At 33.6% G+C, this 14616-nt stretch overlaps 1 long non-coding RNA gene across 1 annotated transcript; it reads right to left on the minus strand.

Annotated features, from left to right (window-relative positions):
- Positions 1–7775: 7775 nt before the first annotated feature.
- On the minus strand, positions 7776–8752 carry LOC147793440 (uncharacterized). The gene is made up of 3 exons (XR_015420033.1): positions 8716–8752; positions 8553–8624; positions 7776–7844 (listed from the first exon to the last, which is right to left on the minus strand). It is a non-coding gene; the product is annotated as an uncharacterized LOC147793440 (long non-coding RNA).
- Between the last annotated feature and the right edge of the window lie 5864 nt (positions 8753–14616).

Here is a 14616-nt window from a genome sequence, read left to right on the forward strand (position 1 = left end):
TCATTCAACATTTAAAGCCAACCACATTAAATATATCACAAAAATTATACGTCCCTCATACTACGCAAGGTGTACATGACAACGACGGGACATCGGTAATTGGACCGTGGAACATGCCAAACCTACTTTGTAGGCTAGTCTACAAGATCTATAACTTGGAGCTCTGATACCAACTGTAACGACCCTAAATTTCACCTATTTAATCTAAGGTCATTACTGTACCTTGAAATGCAGAATATACATTAAATGGGTCCTGTTCATAAATGGGACTTACACTCGCCTTTTATTACCTCATGAAAGAGAATTATACAAGGGAAAGGAAGGAGCAGAACATTAAACATTATTGAGACAAAGGAAAATGAACAAAACTGAAATGAATGTTTTATTCTACCCTATGGTTTATTATGCAAATACAAATCAACCTATACTAACCTATACTAATGATGCAAACCGAATTCAACCTAGACTATGAAATGGAAAAACAACTATCCTATGCATGTGCCACGTTCCCGGGGGGTACGATGCTGTCGTCGATGTCACATGGGTGCCTTGCCCTTATCTTAAAAAGTAAAGTAGTACGAGGCTTGAATATTTCTAGAATACTCAGTAAGTGACCCCCTATCGGGGTTATGCAACAATCACACGCAATGAAATGATGGGACCTATCTTTCGTTTTGTTTTCCCTATGGTGCTGTCCTAACGGGTAATCGTGGACGTGTACCATATACTCTATACAGCCCATACGTGCGAGTATGGGCTCACCAGCTAGTTCGCACACCGCTGGGCCACTTTCCTTATTCGATGGGCATACTCTGGGAGCCCCTTATGCCGGGACCCGTTAAAACTAGTAACTGTCATAGTAGCGCTATGCAAAGCATAACGATCGTTGCCCTGCCAATGGATGTACGCGTCCGTACCCTCGTGATGGGATAGGGGTATCCCCCAGAAGCATGAACACACAATATGCATGAGGTCCCCACTAGTCCTACATTTAACATTAATGAACATAACCCCTTGTCACGTTTCATGCTTACATGTCATTCTCATTTTCATTTCTTTACGTATCATACATATTCCTATCAGGGTTATGTTTCCATGCAGTTTACCGTATTTCATGTCATACAATTCATGCTGTTTACATTCAAATATTCCGTACAATCATGCCATAATCATTCAGGAACCACATATCGTCACATGCATATCATATCACATCAAACAAAGCAGCATACATAGCATACATTCACGTTCACATGAGTTCGTACTTAAGCACATTAAACTGGCATACAATTCAATGACATCTTCATTAAATTTTTTTTTATTATATTATTAAATTTATATATATATATATATATATATATATATATATATATATATATATATATATATATATATAATAAAAATGAATTTAAAATGGTTTTAATATTTATTTAAAATAATATATATATATTATATATATATTTTAGGGTGTTATATTTTCTAACCCTTTTCTATCTAAATTCTAAATTGTTATTAAGTTTTATGACATGTTCTAAGTTTCTTTTATAATTGCTCATCTAGTTTATTGTATTAATTATCATATTCTATTTATTTTTTAAAAAAAAGAATCGATAATTAGAAAAATTTAATCACGTTTAAATTATTATATTGTTGAAACCTATTCACCCCTCTAGGGTTACCATATCGATCCAACAATTGGTATCAGAGCAGTTTTCTCTTATTGATTTTTTTTTTTTTATATAAACTTTATTGTTAGAGCTTACGGCAAATCTAGTGTTAAAAACGATTTTTGTGAAAGACAATCAACTTCTAGACCTCCTTATTTTGATGGAAGAAATTATACGTATTGGAAAGCTAGAATGAAATCTTATTTGCAATCGATTGATTATCAATTATGGTTAAATGTTAATAAAGGCCCTTCTATTCCAATAAAAATTGTTAATAATATTGAGGAGCTTAAAATGAAGGATGAATTTGATGAGCAAATGTTTTTTTTAATGCCAGTGCTATAAATGTGGTTATTGTGCCCAAGTAATTATGAATTTAATAGAGTATCTATGTGTTCTTCCGCGCATGTTAGTTCATAATTATGAACTATTTAAGATGGTTACAAATGAATTTAAGTTCATAATTATGAACTATTTAAAATGGTTGCAAATGAATTTACAAGTGATATATTTACTAGATTTACTAATATTCTAAATGGTTTGAAAAATCTTGGAAAAATATATTATACTTCCAAAAATGTCAATAAAATTCTTAGGTCTCTACCTAAAAGTTGGGAAGCAAAAGTAACGGCAATTCAAGAAACAAAGGATCTCACAAAGCTTCCTTTGGATGAACTTGTTGGTTCTCTCATGATGCATGAGATTACCATGAAGGAGCGCATGAAAGAGGAGGAGCGCATAGAAGAGGAATAAAAAAAAGAAGAAAAGTATAGCCCTAAAGTCCATCACATTGGAAGTTGACTCCGACGATGAGAAAGCCCTTGATGAAGACGATGTTGCCTACTTCACATGTAGATATAAAAATTTCATCAAAAGGAGGAAACAATTTAGGAAACATTTTACCAACCAAAAAGGTGAAAAGAGCAAACATGATGAGATAATATGTTATGAATTTAAAAAGTCGGGTCATATAAGACCGGATTGTTCTCTCCTCAAATCATCTAAGAAATCTAGGAAGAAAGCAATGAAGGCTACTTGGGATGATAGTGATGAAGAAGTAGTAAAGTTTTTCTTCATGGCTCATAGTGACAAAGAGGATGAAAAAAATGAGGTAATTCTTGAATCTTCTTCTTACGATGAATTATTTAAAGTTTTTGAAAAGATGCAACTTGATTTAGAAAAACTTAATATGTTGTGTCTCAAAAAGTATAAGGCTTCAATACTTAAAAATAAGTCTTTATTAAATGAAATTTCTCACTTAAAAGAGAATAATCATAATGTTGTAAAGTTTGATATACTTCGTGAAAAATATGTATTTGATTGTGATGAGAAAAATGTATTAATTGATAAAATTAAATTTCTTGATCACGATTGTTGTGAAAAAGATAAGTTAATTAAATTAATCAAAAGAAAATGAATTAAATACTATACAAGAACTTGGTAAGGCCAAAGAGTCTATTAAAAAGTTAACTATAGGTGGTCAAAAATAAGATAAAATAATTGAAGCAGGTAAGCCTTGGGGGTGATATAAGAGGATTAGGCTATATTGATGAATGTTCTACCCCATCAAGTACTAAAACAATACTTGTTAAAGCATCCCCGTTATGTCTAAGCCTAACACATGCAAATTTATATCTCAGTATGATAAATCTAGATTTGTGTCTATATGTCATTAGTATGGTGTTGAAGGTCATATTAGACATAATTGCTTCAAATTGAAAAATTCTCAAAACATTCCTTCCGGAATAAAATTTTCTAAAATATAAAATTTAACAATGTTTTAAGAAATAATTTTTCTATTGCTTTCCACTTCATTGAAAAAGGGAAGGAGAGAAGAGGGAAGCGAAGCTTAGCGAGCTTTCTGCCGTCCGACCACTACATAAGCCGCCTCGAGCTTTCTTCGCCAGCTTCCTTTCATTCGCTTCGCGGGAGCCGCACAGCACATAGCTGGAAGTCAGAGGGCCCATACTACCTGCCTAACCCCTCGCTACGAGGGACCGTAGATTGGAAAGCGCCGGAAAAAGAACCCCATTCATACAAAAGAGAAGGGGCCTATGTATTTGCATGACCCCTGCAGATTTGACTCTATCTACACTCGGAGCCAATCCCCTATCGGTCAAATAGAATACCTAAACTTAGTCTAAGAAATAAATTCTTGTCTGATGTTGTTTGTTTCTCATGTGATAAGTTTTTTAATATGAATGCAAACATGATTCCTAAATTTGTGGAGACTAACTTGTTAGGACCCTATGAATGCAAACATGATTCCTAAATTTGTGGAGACTAACTTGTTAGGACCCAAAGAAGTATGGGTACCTAAAGTTCAATTTTGAATATCTTTGTTTTTAGGTTTATTTGAAAGTCTCCAAGAAAAATAAGTTGTATTTGAATAATGGTTGCTCAAGATACATGACGGGAAACCAATCCAAGTTTGTGAGTCTTTCCAAGAAGGAGGGTGACTAGTACTTTTGGCGACAACAAGAATGGTAAAATAATTGGTAAGGGTACTATTGGTGATGACTCTTGTACTCTCATTGAAGATGTACTTTTAGTTGATGGTTTAAAGTAGGACTTACTTAGTCTTAGTCAATTATGTGACAAAGGTTTTAAAGTTATATTCGATAAAAATAATTGCATAATTGAAAATGTTAGTGATAGAAAAGTATTGTTGGTTGGAAATAGAGATGATAATGTGTACATTATTAATTTAAATGATTATCCTACAAATGATAAATGTATTTCGGCTTTGCATGATAATTCTTGTTTATGGCAGGCATGGAAGGTTAGGACATGCTAGTACGCACTTGATTTCAAATATCTGAAAAAATTCATTATTAGTTAGAGGTCTTCCTAAATTTAAATTTAGAAATGATAAAATCTGCTTCTCAAGTGGGTAAGCAAATCAAGTCAGTCTTTCAAATCTAAAAATGTAATTTCTACTATTAGACCTCTTCCACTCGACTTATTGGACCCTTCTAAAATAGCTAGCTAGAGGGAATTACTATGTGTGATAGTTGATGATTTTTCCAAATTTACCTGGTTTTGATGATAAAACATAAAAATGATGTTTTGAAAAGATTGGTTAGTTTTTGTAAAAAGAGTTCAAAATGAAAAAGGTTTTTTATTTTGAGATGATTTGCTAGTTTTGTAAGAAGAGTTCAAAATGAAAAAGATTTTTTAATTACTAAAATTAGGAGTGACCAGGCCAGAGAATTCCATAGTGTTCATTTAAAAAAATTTGTGACGATAATGATTTTTATCATGACTTCTTTCTCCAAGGACTCCTCAACAAAACGGTGTGGTTGAAAGAAAAAATCTTATTTTATAAGAGTTTGCTAGATCAATGTTAAATGAATATGATTTACCTAAATATTTTTGGGCGGAAGCTGTTAATACTGTCTGTTATGTTTCAAATAGAATTTTAATTAGATAAAACTCCTTCTGAACTTTGGCCTAATAAAATTCCAAATATTGGGTATTTTAAAGTTTTTGGTTGCAAATGTTTTATGTTGAACAACAAAGAAAAAGAAAAGCTGAAATTTGATTATAAGACGGATATTGATATTTTTTTTTTGGTTATTCATCTAGTAGTAAAGCTTATAGAGTTTTCAATAAGAGAACTTTAGTTATTGAAGAATCTATGCAAGTGGTATTTGATGAATCTTGTAATAATTTTTTTAATGAGTCTATTTGTAGGGATGATTTAGAAAGAAATTTTGGAGATTTATTTGTCAGAACAAAGGAAAAGAATCTGTCTCAAGGAAAGAAGAAGTGGGCTTAAATGAAAAGAAGGAAGAAGATTCTTCATCGGTGCCAAAAGAATGGAGGTATGCCTCGTCTCATCCCAATGACTTGATTATTGGTGATCCCGAACAAGGTGTGAAAACTCATTACTCTATTAATTTATTTAATAATCTTGCTTTTGTTTCTCAAATTGAACCAAAAAGTCTTAAGGGAGGCCGAAAATGATGAGTTTTGGATTTTATCTAAACTAAATCAATTTGGAAGAAACAAAATTTGAGAATTAGTCCCTAGGCTCTCTAATATTTTGATTATTGAAACCAAATGAGTTTTTAGAAATAAAATTGATAGAAATAGGAATATCATTAGAAATAAATTTGAGAATTAGTCCCTAGGCTCTCTAATATTTTGATTATTGGAACCAAATGAGTTTTTAGAAATAAAATTGATAGAAATAGGAATATCATTAGAAATAAATTTGAGAATTAGTCCCTAGACTCTCTAATATTTTTATTATTGGAACCAAATGAGTTTTTAGAAATAAAATTGATAGAAATAGGAATATCATTAGAAATAAAGCTAGACTTATAGCTCAAGATTATTGTCAGGAGTAAGGTATAGACTATGAAGAAACTTTTACCCCGTTGCTAGATTAGAAGCTATTAGAATGTTACTTGCATTTACTTCTTACAAAAATTTTATATTGTATCAAATGGATGTGAAAAGTGCATTCTTAAATGGTTATATTATGGAGGAAATTTATGTAAAACAACTTCCTGTATTTGAAAATTTTGATTTTACACATTATGTCTCTAAGTTGAAAAAGGCTTGTGGTTTAAAACAAGCTCCAAGAGCCTGGTACGATAAACTTAGTAATTTTATTATTGAGAATGATTTCAAAATGGTAGGCTCCACTGTAATAGCCAAAAAAAATAAATAAACAAATAAACAAATAAAAAAAAAGTTAAAATAATAATAATAATAATAAATAAGTTAATTAATTAAAATAAAAAAAAAAATCTTTCCCCACCTCTCTCCACTAACCTCTCATCTCTTCTCACAATTATCTTTCTTCGACCCATCTTATGCCAACTGCAAAAAAAAAAAAAAAAAAAAAAAAAAAAAAAAAATATGTCAGATTTGAGAAGTATCACATTTCCTTTTTCTTTAGAGTTATGGTTATAAGAAATTAATTTAGTTATGGTTATATAGAATTATTAGATTTTTGTTAGCATTTTAGTTATACGAAATAAGGTTATAAGGTTAGATTCAATAAAATTTTAGGTGGCAGATCTATAAACTAAAAGATAGCCTGTACTTAAAATTGGCCAGTAATATCTGTTTAACCATTGAAAAACCTATTTACAGACAAAAAAAAAAATGAGAGAGAGGGAGGGAGATTGAGGAAAGATTTGTTAAACAGTATTTAACAATAAAAGGAAATATCAGAGAACAGGACAGTGAGCTCCTTGAGCTCCTTTAGCTCCTTTAGCTCCTTTAAATTTTGTCTAACAGAAAAGATCAGAATTTTTATAGAGGGCAGTGAGCTTCATTAATTTTGTCTAACATTGTCTAACAAAAAAGATCAGAATTTTAAGATGGCCAATGTAAATTAGGGTAATAATTTTATAGAGTTCAAACTTGAAACTCATGTCATGAGCTCATAGTTGACTCAGATTTCAAAGGACGGAATCGAACTTTCATTAAAGATATATTTGTGACAATGACTTAAGCGAGTCAGGTAAGTGACCTTACTATCGACATGGTTATATTTGATGTTGACACGTGCCCTGTGGTTTTGCACGTGTCATATATATTGATATGTGTGAATTGTCTGTGGATCGATATGCTTCCTATATGTTATGTTATGTTATAATATGTGGTTTGTATGATAATAATTATGGTACGATGTGCTCAAGGATATGTTTGAGATAGGGTACGAGAAGGATGCACAAAACGAAATGTAACGATAGGAGTAAGATACGTTCATGAAATGTTAGAGTTAGGTTACATACCGGAGTACTATGGATAGGAGAGATTGATGAAAGAATATGGTTAGGTTATGGGTAGAAAGGGATAGGTTTGTGATAGATTGATAGAACGCTAGCGTTAGGGTACGTTCTTGTGACGATATGACTAAGGTACGTCACGTAATGATATGTCTGTGATAGGTATATGTAACACCCCGCTCATCGTCAACGCGATTCACAGGAGTTACTACTGACCTCGATAATAAACTCCGACAACCAATGATAAATTTCAAAAAAATATTTCCAAAAACATCAAGTAAAACATTTAAAACGAGTGCTATTTAAACTTAAAACAACCGAAGTAGATTCTCGACAACGAAACCATAATTACATAAATAGACCCAGACATGGATTCCCAGTAGTCTCTAGCCCGCTGGTCTCGTCCTCGGTTGGCCTGCATCATCTAAATCTGGAAAGAAAAGTTATAATAATTTTGATGAGTAATTAGATTACTCAGTAAGTAGCTAGCTTATCATTCACGGGTTCATAACTAATCTTTCCAGGTGTTTTTAAGCTTTATTCATCACTGACTCCTAGTTCTCTTACTAGGGTCATCTGTTCGTTAATGAGGTATCTCAGCTACCTCCAGCTAGGTTACTGACTCTCCTTCGATATGCTTATCTAGAATTTTCGGACTCGTATGTAAGACTCGCTCTCGGTCAAATACGGCCCGTCTACTAATTGCTCTGGCGGCCTGTTTATCTCATATACCAACGGTCAGGAGTACTCATGCTCCTTGACTTAGCACACAGCGCGTTGGCCAGGAACTCCGCGGGAATTAGTAGACTATCATACTCATATAAATAAGCCATAGCTCAACAACCAATAAGCATATCTAGAGTCATAACCTTTCCATTAACATGCATAACATACTCACAGTTACTGTTACAGTTACTGTTACTGCATGCTTTCATACATGTATCATGTTCAACACATAGAACATTCTGACAATCATTTATATTATGCTTACATCACAGGCAAGCAGTCACAATATACAATAAACACTCAATATCATCAAAGCTCATCATAACATACTAAGCTCTTAATCAGGTAAACAACATACTCACATGTTGTAAAACAAGTTAAGAACTAGTTCATAGATCGATACGCTACTTACTTGGTTTCGAACTCCTTTTCCCCCTTGAATGTACGTTTAATAGTATTTCAACACAATTCCTTCCTATTAGACCTATATTTTATCAATCTCAACATAAGTATAGACCAATTTTGATAGGACAGGTCAAAAGGAGTCGAACGGGACAAACCGGAAGCCAAAATACCTGCTCACGCGCCCTCACGCGCCAAGACAAGGTCGGGTTCGTTTCTCACGCGCCTGATCCGCGCGCAATCGCACTTCCACTCGCGGCCTCCCACGCGCCTCGCATGTCCTTCACGCGCTCGTCTTCAACCTCTCCTCCCTGCCATTTTTTTTCCCAATCTTTTCCTTTAATACCCGTTGTGTCCCGAAGCAAAAATTTCATCTCTACCGCTCGAATTTCGTTCTGATTTCTTCTACAACATTATAGATCTTCTAACTACGGTTCTAACAAGCCTTATTTCATAACTTATTATGCAGTATGAATCAAGATATCGAGATTTAAAGGTTCGGTGATATGGGTTTTTCATTACCTTCGAATCACCGTCCGATTCAGCTCGTGGCCGTATCCCCTTCCTCAAATGATTCCTCAGCAACAACCCCTCTTCCTTTACCCTCGATTGATGTCCAATTTTAAGCAACCAAAACTCGAATTCTCAAAAATTTCCTCCTCTGTTTTCTGGGTTTTTCGCTAATCACTCTTCTTCGTTTTTCTTCCTTTTTAAAACCTAATCAAGGCCCTAATACGCCTCCATACCCTCTAACAATCCACTCATCCATCCCACGCCTCCAGCCTACGCGTTCGCCGCCCCTCATCCCCCTTTACAGCAGCTGCTTGACGCAGCTGCTTCGTTTCGATATATATATATATATTTTTTTTTAATTATTATTATTATTATCATCATCATCACCAAACACACAACAAATAAATACATATTATCATTATTTTAGGTTGTTACAGTATAAGAACGTTAAGGCTATAGTAAGTTAGAGAACGATATGACTATGAAGTGTTTACGTTATGACTTGGTTATGATATGATACATTGTATGCTAGATTATTGTGCTTAAGTACGAAATCATGTGAACTTGAATGTATGTTATTTATGCTGCTTAGTTGATGTGATATGAATGCATGTGACGATGTGTGGCCCTTGTACGATTATGGCTTGTTGTATGAGTATTGGAATGTAACTGAATGAATTGTATGACATGAAATACGGTAAATTGCATGATACATAACCCCGCTAGGAATATGTATGATATGTAACGAAACGAGAATTAGAATGACATGTAAGCATGAAAACGTGACACGGGGTTATGTTCGTTAAATGATGACTGTAGGACTAGTGGGACCTCGGGAAGCAATGAGCGAGACCCATTAGGTTAAGTAAGGGGAAGGCATATTGTGTGATCATGCATTTGGGGGATACCCCTATCCCATCACGAGGGTATGGACGCGTACATCCAAATAGCAGGACAACGATCGTTATGCGCTGCATAGCGCTGCCGTGACGGTTTTAGTTTTAACGGGTCCCGGTGGGCCCCCAGAGCATGCCCACCGGCTAGGGACAGTGGACCAGCGGTGTGCGAACTAGCTGGTGAGCCCATACTCGCACGTAAGGGCTGCGTGTAGAGTATATGGTACACGTCCATGATTACCTGTTAGGATTACACCGTAGGGAAAACGAAACAAAACGAAACGAAACAAAATGAAACGAAACGAAAGATAGGTCCCATCATTTCATTGCATGTGATTGTTGCATTTAACCCCAATAGTGGGGTCACTTAATGAGTATTTCTTTAAATACTCAAGCCATGTGCTACTACATTTTTCAAGTTAAGGCAAGGCATTCCTGTACGGCTGACGATGACATCGCAACTCGAGATCATGGCACATGCATAGGATAGTAGTATTTATTTTCTTAGACTTAGGATAGAATAGGATGTTTTAAACTTAAACGCTTATTTATTTTATTTCGGGTCTTTTGTTGTGTCGTTTTAAAGATGTTTTCGAAACACGTAAGTCCATGGCTGTGTTTTAAGACAAAGGTTATGTTTTATGGAATTTAAATGAAGTCTTCCGCATTCAATGTTTATGGTATGTATACCGTAGCAACCTTAAATTAAGTAGAAAATTTCGGGTCGTTACATCGACCCTACTTTCTTTATATGTAGATGATATTGTATTTGATTCTACCAATCCTTCTTTATGTGAAGAATTTTCTAAATGTCTGCATAATGAGTTTGAGATGAGTATGATGGGAGAGCTCAGTTTCTTTCTTGGACTTCAGATCAAACAACTGAAAGATGGTATCTTCACAAATCAAGAGAAATACACCAAGGATTTACTCAAAAGGTTCAAGTTCAATGAATGTAAGATTGCAAAAACTCCAATGAGCACATCTACTAAGCTTGACAATGATGAAAAAGGTAAATGTGTAGATATAAAATCTTATCTAGGTATGATTGGATCCTTACTTTACTTGACTACTAGTAGACGTGACATTATGTTTAGTGTATGTCTTTGTGCTAGGTTTCAATCTTGTCCTAAGGAATCTCACTTACATGCCGTTAAAAGAATATTCGGATATTATGATGCGAATTTTGCGGGAAGTTTACTTGATCCTAAAAGTATTAGTGGAACTTGTCAATTTCTTAGTAGTTCATTAGTTTCTTGGTTTAATAAAAAAACAAAACTTGGTTGCCTTATCTACTACCGAAACGGAATATACTGCGGTTGTTAGTTGTTGTGCTCAAATTCTTTCGATGAAACAAACTCTTTGTGATTTTGGATTAAAATTTGATAGTGTGCCTATATTTTGTGATAACACATAGTGCTATTAATTTAACCAAAAATCATGTTCATCATTCTAGAACTAAACATATTGACATTAAATATCATTTTATTAGAGGGCATGTGCAAAATGGACATATTATTCTTGATTTTGTAAACTCTAATTGTAACGACAAAAAATTTTCTACTTAATTTAAGATCGCTACTGTATACGTACCATAAACATTGAATGCAGAAGATTTCATTTAAATTCCATAAAACATAACCTCTAACTTAAAACACAGTCATGGACTTACGTGTTTCGAAAACATCTTTAAAACGACACAACAAAAGACTTGAAATAAAATAAATAAGCGTTTAAGTTTAAAACATTTTATTCTATCGTAAGTCTAAGAAAAAAATACCACTATCCTATGCATGTGCCATGATCTCGAGTTGCGATGTCGTCGTCAGCCGTACAGGAATGCCTTGCCTTAACCTGAAAAATGTAGTAGCACATGGCTTGAGTATTTAAAGAAATACTCAGTAAGTGACCCCACTATTGGGGTTAAATGCAACAATCACATGCAGTAAAATGATGGGACCTATCTTTCGTTTCGTTTCGTTTTTCCTACGGTGTAATCCTAACAGGTAATCGTGGACATGTACCATATACTCTACACGCAGCCCATACGTGCGAGTATGGGCTCACCAGCTAGTTCGCACACCGCTGGGCCACTGTCCCTAGCCGGTGGGCATGCTCTAGGAGCCCTTATACCGGGACCCGTTAAAACTAGAACCGTCACGGCAGCGCTATGCAAAGCATAACGATCGTTGTCCTGCCATTGGATGTACGCGTCCGTACCCTCGTGATGGGATAGGGGTATCCCCCCAAATGCATGAGCACACAATATGCATGAGGTCCCACTAGTCCTACAGTTATCATTAATGAACATAACCCCCTGTCACGTTTTCATGCTTACATGTCATTCTCATTCTCATTTCTTTACATATCATACATATTCCTAACGGGGTTATGTTTCATGCAATTTACCGTATTTCATGTCATACAATTCATGCAATTACATTCAAATATTCATACAAACAAGCCATAATCGTTCAAGGACCACACATCGTTACATGCATTACACATCACATCAGACTAAAAGCATACATTCACGTTCACATAACTACGTACTTAAGCACAATAATCTAGCATACAATGCATCATATCATAAACAAGTCATAACGTAAACACTTCATAGTCATATCGTTCTCTAACTTACCATAGCCTTAACGTTCTTATACCTATCACAGACATATCATTACGTAACGTACCTTAGTCATATCATCACCAGAACGTATCCTAACGCCATCGTTCTATCAATCTATCACAAACCTATCCCTTTCTACCCATAACCTAACCGTATTCTTTCATCAATCTCTCCTATCCATACCACTCCAGTATGTAACCTAACCTTAACGTTTCATGAACATATCTTACTCCTATTGTTACATTTTGTTTTGTGCATCCTTCTCGTATTCTATCTCAAACATCTCCTAAAGCACATCGTACCATAATTATTATCATACAATCCACATATTATAACATAACATAACATATAGGAAGCATATCGATCCATAGACAATTCACACATATCAACATATATGACACGTGCAGAACCACAGGGCACGTGTCAACATAAAAAATAACCATGCCGATAGTAAGGTCACTTACCTGGCTCGCTTAAGTCATTGTCACAAATATATCTTTAATGAAAGTTCGATTCCGTCCTTTGAAATTCGAGTCAACCTATATGAGCTCAGACATCAGTTTCAAGTTTGAACTCTATAACATTATTTTCGTAATTTACATTGGTCATCTTAAAATTATGATTTTTTTTGTTAGACAAAATTTAAACCCTCTGATAAAAATTATGATCTTTTCTCTTAGACAAAATTTGAAGGAGCTATAGAGCTGACTGCCCTCTAATATTTCCTTTTATGGTTAAATACTGTTTAACAAATCTTTCTTCAATCTCCCTCCCTCTCTCTCTCTCATTTTTTTTATTGTGTAAACAGATATTACCGGCCAATTTTAGTTTATAGATCTGCCACCTAAAATTTTATTGAATCTAATCTTATAACCTTATTTGGTATAACTAAAATGCTAACAAAAATCTAATAATTGTATATGGGATCTGATTATTAGAAATGGTAAGATAGGAAAGAAGATTTGATCGTAAGAAGATTTGATCTAAATTAATTTCTTATATAGGAAAGAAGATTTGATCCAAAAAAGATTTGATCCTAAATTAATTTCTTCTAACCATAACTAAATTAATTTCTTATAACCATAACTATAGAGTAAAAGGAAATATGAGATATGATTTTACCGTAATAACGGACAAACTCTGAATCTGCAATCTGTTGAAAGCCATTTTACTTCTCAAATCTGACCATTGTTGTTTTTCTATTCTTTCTTTTTTTTGCAAGTTGGCATAAGATGGGTCGAGTAGAGATAATTGTGGGAAGGGACGAGAGGTTAGTGGAGAGAGGTGGGGAAATATATATATATATATATATATATATAATTTTAATTATTTAATTAATTATTATTATTTTAACTATGTTTTTTTTATAATTTATTTATTTATTTATTTCTTTATTTATTTTTAGGCTATTACACTAATAATCAATTAGGAGATATTTTTACCAAGCCCTTAAATGAATAATTTTTTTTGCAAAGATAGGCTTGAGTTTGGTATTATTCGTGATATATCTTGAATTTTATAATCTTGTTTAGAGGCATATTCCTAGGGGAGCATGTCATTCTTTTATTTTTTTTTATTATTTTTTTTTTTTATGATTAAAGAGGCGGAGAAAATTAGGAAAATATGCTCTAAGTTTGTTGTTTTATAATTAATGAATCACTTCATTTTGTGATGTTTCATAATTCATTGAGGCTATATCATAGGAGAGAATATGGATTTGAGTGAATTTCAAATTTATAATGAAATATTAGAATGTCTATGATAGATGCATGATATTATTATTTGAACATGTGCATTGTTTTAAGTTTTATGGATTTATGGATTTCATACTATTTTTCTTGAAATGGTTTGTCATCATTAATAAAGTGGAGATGGTTGGCTTTGGCCCTTCATCTTAAATTAATTAATTGATGTTTTGATGATAACAAATATACCTTCAATTATTAACAATTCTCAGTATTTTGTCCAAAGTGTAAAGTTGAGAATTACTATTTCAACGTTTTTTTTTTTTTTGTTCACTCAAATTAGAGCTAAAA

Source organism: Cucurbita pepo, chromosome 2, assembly GCF_057944985.1.
Source record: "Cucurbita pepo subsp. pepo isolate OVF chromosome 2, ASM5794498v1, whole genome shotgun sequence".
Classification (NCBI taxonomy): domain Eukaryota; kingdom Viridiplantae; phylum Streptophyta; class Magnoliopsida; order Cucurbitales; family Cucurbitaceae; genus Cucurbita; species Cucurbita pepo.